Here is a 10284-nt window from a genome sequence, read left to right on the forward strand (position 1 = left end):
TTATCTTTCTTTTATAAAACTGCACAATTTTCTAGAAGTAAGACTATAGTACTTACCTCACATTAGTTATCTAACAGTAAGACATACTTTTTAACACCATAAAAAAAAACAGATTAATCAACTCTACAACGTGTTGATTAAAAAAATTCACGAAACTTAAATACCGAGTAAAAAATTAATTCCGTATTAGAAAAACATGCTGAAAAATGTTATTTCCACGCCTCGAATTTCAATGCACACACCGGTAGTGGCTGCAAAAAATCCGCACTTTTGCCTCTCGACGGTGGAAAAAAAAAACTCTAAAACAATTTTACGAGAGCGGCGCGATGGTCGCGACCTATTTCCCTAGGGGCTAAAGAATCCTCTAATTAATGAGGTAAGCGTGCCAGTGCCAGCCTTTTACTGCATTCCTGTTTTGCTAACTATGCCAGATACTCGGAAATTCTTAGTTGGAAATTTTATAGCGGAAAAAGTGCAGCGCCTGATTTAAATCAGCCTAATTAATGATCCATTGCATGGAAAAAAAATAAAGTCAGTATCAGAAAATTAAGTAATCATGCTTTTAAGACGTACCTATTTAACTGGTTAATTGATTACGATTACAACTATGTCGTTTTTGGCTGGTGGGAGGCTTCGGCCGTGGCTAATTACCACCCTACCGGCAAAGACGTACCGCCAAGCGATTTAGCGTTCCGGCACGATGTCATGTAGAAACCGAAAGGGGTGTGGATTTCATCCTCCTCCTAACAAGTTAGCCCGATTCCATCTTAGATTCCATCATCACTTACCATCAGATGAGATTGTAGTCAAGGGCTAACTTGTAAACAATAAAAAAAAAAAAAACCGAGATGCTGCTTGACGGTAGAAATACTCGTTGCGGTAATGGTTCCCAAGATGAGCTCTGCCACAAAAATTATAACGCAAGCGCCCAATTTACAGTCTCTATTGTTCATTAAGCCAAAAGATTTTTTGTTGTTTACAAGTAAGATGGTAAGTGACGATGTAGTCTTAGATGGAAGCGGGTTAACTTGTAAGGAGAAGGATGAAAATCCACACCCCTTTCGGTTTCTACACGGCATCGTACCGGAACGCTAAATCGCTTGGCGGTACGCCTTTGCCGGTAGGGTGGTAACTAGCCACGGCCGAAGCCTCCCACCAGCCAGACCTGGACCAATTAAGAAAATCTCAATCTGCCCAGCCGGGGATCGAACCCAGGACCTCCGTTTTGTAAATCCACCACGCATACCACTGCGCCACGGAGGCCGTCGGTTTGAGCAAGGGCAGCATTTTGTAACACGTGTTCGTTGCATGCCCTGCAAAGTGTTGCCCTGTTTAAAGACGATAGTTTTTTAACTCATCGCCGGGTCCATCAATTGTTAGAATTAAAAATAAAAACTTGAAAATTTTGTTTGAATCAACAATACAAAAATGGTGGTGCGAGTGACGACCTCCGGATATGAGACTGCGTCGCTAACTATGGGCCTTTTTAAAGGATCAGAGTCACTCAGCGGGCGATGCAGTGAGCTACGCTTAAGGTTTCTATGCACCATAGATTCAGAAATGAGGATATCCGCAAAAGAACCAAAGTCACCGACACAGCTCAGCGAGTCGCGAAGTTGAAGTGGCAATGGGCAGGGCACATAGTTCGAAGAGCTGGTGGACGTTAGGGTCCCAAGGTGCTGGAATGGCGACCCCGCACCGGAAAGCGTAGTGTTGGTCGACCCCCCACTAGAAGACATCAAGCGGATTGCAGGGAGCCGCTGGATGCAGGCGGCCCGAGACTGTGATGAGTGGAAGTCTACACAAGAGGTCTATGTCCAGCAGTGGATTAAGATGATGATGAACACACAAAATGCTAAATTGCTAAATTCTAACTCTCCTAAACACTCATAAAACGCCAAAACCGTTTAAAAATCATGATATAATCCGCCAACGCTCGTACAACCTTAAAACTAAGGCCATTAAGTTTATATTACCCTGGCGGCAAGTAACGGTGAAAGCATCAAAATTTTAGGGATTTGCTAACCCATACACGGGTACACTGTACGCTTCTGATATAAGGATTTAATTATCATACTAACCGTACTCGCAATAACAATTGATTTAATTAAGCGTTGAAGCCAGCGCTAACTATAACCGCCATAGAGAGGCGAAGGATTAGTAATAATAGCAGATTATTAGTCACAATAAAGGATACAGTTGGTTAGTTATAATAAGGAATTAACCAAACGAACTTTTAGTCGTGAAACTTTGTTGTTTATTGGGAGGACTGTAAATCGTACTTCACAGGCAACCCTTCTAACTCTACCCCTCATTAAATACTCGTACTATTCGATATATTTATGTAGTTCACAACTTACGCTTGACTTTGAATCCACATTAATGGAAATTCCATTTATTTTATATTAAACTTATACATATTTGAAAAGCTCATATTATAATGAAATGAATACACCAATATATCTCTTAGCTCTAACCTTAACTTTCAAACCTTTAAAACTATATATGTATATAGTAATAAGGCTGGTCTTCTGTTTTACCCTGCCTGTTGGACTTTTGCCGTGGAAAATGAAATATATTTATATGGCTAATATCCATTATTTTCTAACAAAAGGTGATAGTGATGATAGTGAAAAATTCAGGACATTCTAAAGTAGTTACCATAAACCGGCAAATTTGTATGAAAATATTGATGAAAATGGAAGAAGCAAGGGTGATATTGTCCATGTATCGTAGCAAGTTGATAGACTAGGTCTCTGACCGCTACGGGAATGAGACGTAATTATAATAATATCTTAAGGGATAAGTTTTGTCTAGTATACCGTCCTGCAATTTTTTGTTTAACGACATGTCTACATTGTGGTCGTGTACTAAATAGGGACAATGTATTTGGGGACAATATAGTAAATTCAATAGAATTGCCCCTGCTAACGACAGACCCGTCCCACGCGTTCGCGGTAAAGCCCTTGGGATAATGGATAAATAGGTGAGTTGTTTTAGTCGCCCACTATTTATAGTTAATTGTTATTGTTCACAATTTCAGACGGCCCTACTTTTTTATACAGTTGTTATCGCACAAACGAGATTGCTTATACACCATTTTATTGTTGTTTTGCTAGGTACCTACCTCTTAATATACTTCTAATAATAATGCAAATGTGTCTGTAGTTAAAGTAGGTCTGTATGTTACGCTTTTACGGCTAAACCACTAAACCGATTTATAATGGAGAGACCCAGTTTCCATACAAACTCAGGCGTAAACTAAATAAACAATACAGAACTAAAAATTGGCCACAAATTAGGAGAACTCATGAGGCTAATTTTCAAAGAAATCTATATTCGCATAATCAGTAAAAAATACTTGTTACAGGTGGACAATAACTCGTATCCCTTGGACATAAAATTCATTGCATTATCTGTGTCTAACTGACAGGCGACAGTTTTATTTGAAACTAACTTGACACATCTAATCAAATGATATTGACATTTGACAATGACATCTCATTCACTAATTGACTATCAGTGAAATACAAAACAAAGAGGATATATAAATCACTATGATCGGTGAGAAAACAATGAAGTCAACTTAATTTCCCTGTTAGCGAATATTATTTCGACAAGATTCTAATGGAGTAATTTATGATATACAAGATTTTTGTTACATTTTTTATTTATGTATCATTCTGAAAAGTGGGACCAATTTCGGACATCTCTTTTGAACAATGGAAATCTGTGATCACTTTGTGGGAATAGTACATGATTCACATATTGTAAATGCGGAAGTTTGCTTCTAACTGTATGTTTGTTACTTATTTACGGCGCAACTACCGAATGGAATGAAGCCAAGATATAGCTTTACTTCTCAGCTAAATCAATTGTAAGTAACTATTTGCGGCGTGAAGAAGTTAAAAGATTACACATCAATCTAACATAGGTAGGTACAATTATATCCAGAGATAGATATATTTATCCAGAAAAAATCCCTCATTCCCGTGAGATTTGTTAAAAACAAAATTTTGTGCGAACGGATTTCCGGGCGTAGCAAAATAAAATTATTCAATGTTCACATCAATGCCAACCCTTATTTCTTTCTAAGTGAATAAAACTGTCCTCACATTTCACTTGTAAAGGAAATAGGAGGTTTATTCGTGGCATGAACAGTAAATGTTCGTGAATTTTCAATTTTTAGGACTTGCACTCATAAAGAGGAACTCCTAAATCAAGGTCTGAACCTAGCATTGTTCGTTATAAAACGGAAACCATAAAACAGCTGTGTTATCCACAAATCAGCGGCGGTTTTCTTTGCCTTCGTCACGTAATTGTATATCCACGCAGTTTTATACCTTATTCATTAAGGTGTAAGGTTTCGATTCGCACTGAAGTGTTATATTAAAGAAGTGCCCGATGTATATTTTCGGTCTGTCATAATGTAGTTTATGGATCATTGTCCTCTTTGACTGTGCTTGTTATTTCAATAGTCTAAGAGCTAATAAGTGATTTGCTTAAACAATAAACAAATAAAATAAATAAAGTTTGAGTAGAAGAAATTAAAATTAATTTAAAATAAATTTGTTACGAAATATTACTGGGTTTCGGATAGTGGCACTAATTTAGGTTATAAAAGCACTGATTATAAAAAGAAAAATAGGTTTTTGCATTGAATAGGCTCTGAAACTACTTGAGCGATTTGATTTTTTTTTTGAATTGGTGAAAATGAATTTTAGGGTACATTGTATACAAAGATTTTACAATAGAGATATGTCACTAGCGCGTCAAAACTGAGGCGAACAAAAGCGGTTAATTGACCGCATTTCATTGAGTCGCATAGAAAACAACGAAAGTTATTTAAACTAATAATACCTAAATATACATATACAATGTCGAGTAGTGGGTTCAAGAAGAGTAAAAGCTATATAAGTAAGTACATAAAAAATTAAATGTTAGTAAACACAAAATTATGCATGTTTTCGCTCAGTGCAGTAGCTAAATTCAGATCACTTTTTGCGGTGATTTTGTAGGCACGCAACATATCTACTAGTAGAAAATCTTTGCCAGTATACGAGAATGAGAACTACGCAAGTGAAACCGCGGGGTTCTGCTAGTTTTGATAATAGTATCTTTTATAATTTCTACAGTTCACCAGCTCTCGGACTATAATGTTGAGTTATTACAGAAAATAGAATAATGGATGTACGATTAAGAGCGCAGTTGTAAATGCAACAAGAAAAGGATCGTATATTGACATCACTGTGTGGGTGTTGTTAATAAAATATACAATGTATTTAATTTTTTTGAGTGATAATTTATAACTCGCGGTATTGAAAAATCAAATAGGTATAGACTCCAGCAAGCAAGAGCGGTGACACACGATGCGTTGCGGCGCCGCACCGCAAAGATTTCACCGCATCAGCGGGCACACAAGCGGTGCGGCGCCGCAACGTTGTTATGTCGCAGCGTCGCCGTAGCTGCGTTGGACAGTCTGTTAATAAAGAAATGTTGTGACGCATAAGCAACTGAGCGGTGCCGCTCCGATGTCGCAACACATTCACCCCTCCCCACCTCGTCTAGGTGGTTGCAAGTCCGGTGCGACGCCGGAGCGCATCGTGTGACATGCCACAGATATTTCTATGTAAGACGACGCCGCTCCAGCTCCGCACCGCTACCGCAACGCATAGTGTGCCCCCGCTCTAAGTGTTCATTTACACGAGCGGCAGCTGATGCAGTCGACGGCGGTCGCCGGCTGCAGTCAGCGACGTCTCGGCGGCAGCCAACGGCAGTCGACTGCAGTCACCGACATCTCGGCGGCAGGCATTCGCCGACTGAAGTCGACTCTCGGCGGCGGTTGCCGACTGCAGTCAACTGCCGTTGGCTGCCGCCGAGATGTCGCTGATTGCAATCGTCGGAGCAGTTGTCGTGTAAATGAACCCTAAGGTGAACCAAAATGACAGTCACCTGCAGGTACAATTATAAACCAAACTGTTAAGCGCTTGTTCCGGGGTTGCCCTATTACAAGGCCAGGCCTCTTTCTTATAATATGCAGCTTAGACCCACCACAGTGTTCCAATGCAGGTTGACGGGATTAGACGGCCACTATCAGATGTTTATTTTTTTTAATATCTAGCCAATTGAGTAACGAGGCAATGTAGTTTAGCTTGGCAACTTCGTTTGTAACACTCCCGATGTCCTGCGCGAACCGGGGGGCGTGTAGCGATGAATGAAAAAACCACTTTCTTTCTCACTTCACTTTCTCGTACGCACGATTTCACACACGCGCAATCTTTCCCCCTGTCGCCCGCATATCATGGGAGTGTTATCAACAAACTTGCCAGATTATACACTACTGGCACAGTTCCTACATATGAGAAGGTAGGTATATTTCAAGACTTACACAGTCTAGAAATATATCTACGTATATGTAGGTACCTACTGTATATTCGGCCCTTACAGTTTTACGTAACAGCTGATCTCTCGGCAGAAATTGAGTAATTTCCTCCCGCGTCAAAAATGAAGCCTTATCATAACCTGCGTCTCGTCTGTCGGAACTTTGAGATCGCTCATTAATTACATCTTTTTAGGGTTCTTTACCTATATGGGAAAATACTTACGGGAATTTATAAGATCACTTCGTTGTCCAGACCCTGATATCAGACAGAGCATAAAGTTTTTTTTTTACCAACTACCGCGGTCTTTATGAGCTGAGAAAATACCAAATATTTAGCTGTTTATGTTTATTTTCCCATACTTTCGAAAAAAGAATCAAGTAATAGGTTTAGATCCTAATACTAAGAGTTGAGTAAGAAAACATGAAATTCGTCAAGAATCAATATCGTAATTTTCTTAATACATCAGTGTCTGTTTGCCTATTTACTGTATGTCTACCAAAACTCTTTATTTCAAGAAAGCATGGAGCTATGAAATGCTCTAATCTGACGTCCCCGAGCTGTCAAAGGAAAATTCTACTTGCGTAATTCCCATTGACCAAAAATCATGAAATTTGGCAACGTCCTTTAGTTAAATAAAGGTGAAAATCCGAAAACCGTCAATTTGTAGTTCAGTCATAAAAATAAACGAAAATAGTGGTACGGAACCCCTAGTATGAGAGGGGTTCGCGCTTGACGGGTTCTTTTTATAATTTTACTTTTTTGCAATTACTTCTTAGATATGACCTAAATTGGCTCACGTCAGATTTGATTAGCAGGAAAATTCTATAGCTTGTAAGCTCTCATTCGCACAAGAGTTTTTTTAACGGACGTTAAAAAAGCGATCAAATATAGTATGAAGTTAAATGAAGGTCTATTTCTAACGCCCAAAATTTAAAATGCGCCACACTGCTCGAAAAAAGCGTCGAGTTTTAAAAACGCTGTCGTGTGAACATATACTTTGGAATGCATTTGTTATATTTCAACGCTTTTTATGTTCGTTAATGCGAATGAGGGCTAACAGACCTCATCTAGGGAAGGTAATCTTGTACATATGTATTCGTGACCATAACAAAAGATGTAACTTTTTAGATGTAAGTCTTTTCTTTCCAACTAAACTAAGTAGGTTACCTAAAACCACAGCTGAATTTTTTTACCAGATTAGATAATAGTAAAAATTCAAAATGTTGCTAAGCGAATAAAAAGCCTTATAATACATACCTAGTATAAGACACTCACTAACTTCATAGTATGTGGTTTTTAATTTTTTTTTTATTTTATTTTATGGAAGCATTAAAATGATGTAAATGTTCAATTGAGGAAAAATACCTTTCATTCAAATAATAAAAACGCAAAGACAAATTTAAAAATAACCCTCAAATCACCTTTTCAATGAGAACAGTCTATTACATTTCCCTCTGAAACGGACAAAAACCGAACAATCAAAAGAATATCTGAATGGATGTCCTTTACCCTCGCTTACCTACTCTTATATTTCTAGTATGTTAGATCTCGAAACTTTGAAAGGTCTCTCTATAATCGGGACATGGAAACTAGGGTGGAAAACCGGTAGATCTCACAAAAATCGCCTTTTAGTTACACATAATAGGGTCCATTTTTCAATGATGCAATGAAGATGAATCTCAGGTGTGGACGATTGAAAAGAAAATTATAACGAACCCGTTTCTTTCAGCTCTTTCGCTTTTAAAAGGACGACGTGTCTTTGATGCTTTCACAAAACACTGCATTGAGAAAAAGTGTACGTGATTACCTTCTACATCTACTTTGACTATGGTAAGTAGTTCTCGATCAACTTACGTCAAAGGCATATGGATGACGTGAATAACATTTCACACTATTGAAGCATGAAATCTTTCAATGAATAACAAATTTTGCTATTTTCGTGGAAATAATTGCAAAAAAAAAGACGCTGGCATCAATCTTTTTTCGATCGATAGTACATTGTAGAGCTACAAAAAATATTGTTCCACCGAAAAACCGAGTTTTTTTTTAAATTAATTTAACCCTTATTCTAAGATTGCGGAGAATGCACGCAGGAAATCTTGGTCGAGAATGTGCGGTTAAGCTTTACTAGACCCTTCCCACGTCATATCTAAAATTCAGCTTTTATTCAGGTGCATTTGCATTTCTAAATGTAAAAATTAAAAATAAATATAAAATAACTGTGCTAATGTATGTGTAAATCTAGACAAATATTATAAAGCTGAAGGGTTTGTTTGAGAGATTGTAGGAACTCTCAGGCTCCGATTAAAAAAAAAATCAGTGTTAGTTAGCCCATATACGAGGAAGACTATAGGCTATATATTATCCCCGTACTCCGACGGGAACGGGAACCACGCGGGTGAAACCACGCGGCGTCAGCTAGTATAATATATATAATGTAATGGATGTAATGTAATGTATGTATAAATGTAAAATAACTGTACTAATATCTACCTATAACGCATGGGTACAGCGAATTGAAATACGAGTAAAGCCCCTCCAGCGAAATATTCGTATTTCCGCATCTTAGGAAATGAGTTAACGAGTTTGCTTATAAATATTTTACACAAATTGTATAATAGACCCAATCTGTATGTAACAGCTCCCCTTAATCATAATTATTTCATAATTAATGGCACCGCCTTACGAATGAATGATGAATGGTAATGATGATTAACGATGCCCGGGAATGCTATGTAAGGGTTGGATTCACGTACTTTTTATAAAGCGACGTTTATTCCTAATGGTGGAACAATATTGATATCATAATATTTTAGTATTCCGAAGAACTGAAGACGTAAGACTTAGAACAGTTCTTGTTGCCAGTGATGACTCACGGATCTGAAACTTGGTCGACAACTGTATGCCTCAGAGTCACTCAGCAATCGAGCGATCTATGCCCGGAGTATCCTGCGTGATCGTATCAATAATGATGAGATTTACAAAACAACAAAAGCTACCGACTAAGTTTATAAGGCCTCCGTGGCGCAGTGGTATGGTTCGATCCCCGGCTGGGCCGATTGAAGTTTTCTTATTTGGTCCAGATCTAGCTGGTGGGAGGCTTTGGCCGTGGCTAGTTACCACTCTATCGACAAAGAGGTTCCGCCAAGCGATTTAGCGTTCCGGTACAATGTCGTGTAAAAACCGAAAGGCGTGTGGATTTTCGTCCTTCTCCTAACAAGTTAGCCCGCTTCCATCTTAGATTGCGGTGCACCGGATCTTAGATCCGGTGAGATTGTAGTCGAGGGCTAACTTGTAAAGAACAAATAAATGTTCAATGGTCGATTTACATTTGGGACTGTGGCATGACATCGGCATGATGTCATGCACTTCGCGAACAACACACGATCAGTTTTATCGACTGTCAACAGTTAGCACTGCAGGCATGTGAGCTTACTTGATATCAATGGCGTTACTTAGCCCACCTAAGTGACTAATTGGATGGTGAGTGGATAACCTTAGATAGTATTTTATCGTATAGAATTTTATTGAGCACCAAATTGGTACCTACTATAACAGAAAAAAACTTACACGATCGTCGATAGCTCCGACGCCAAAAATTCTTTATTTCCTCGTAGATTCTGACTGGAACAATTAATGGAATGCCATTCCAGTTACCGTTTTCCATAGTTTTCCACCGTAAGTTACGTTTTCACGTAGCTTCAGCTGTCATTGCAGTCAAGAGCAGCATAGTAGCTACAAAAAAGAAGTACCGCGCAGAATTTTAATGTTCCAGTACGGTATGTCGAAGATAATCCGATTTAAAAGTTGAATGAACCTCACCCCTTCCAGATTAGCGCGTGCCTTAACTGCACAGTCACGTAACATCAGGTGGAATCGCAGTCAAGAACCAACTTATGTC

This window comes from Bicyclus anynana, chromosome 13, assembly GCF_947172395.1.
Source record: "Bicyclus anynana chromosome 13, ilBicAnyn1.1, whole genome shotgun sequence".
In the NCBI taxonomy this organism is placed as follows: domain Eukaryota; kingdom Metazoa; phylum Arthropoda; class Insecta; order Lepidoptera; family Nymphalidae; genus Bicyclus; species Bicyclus anynana.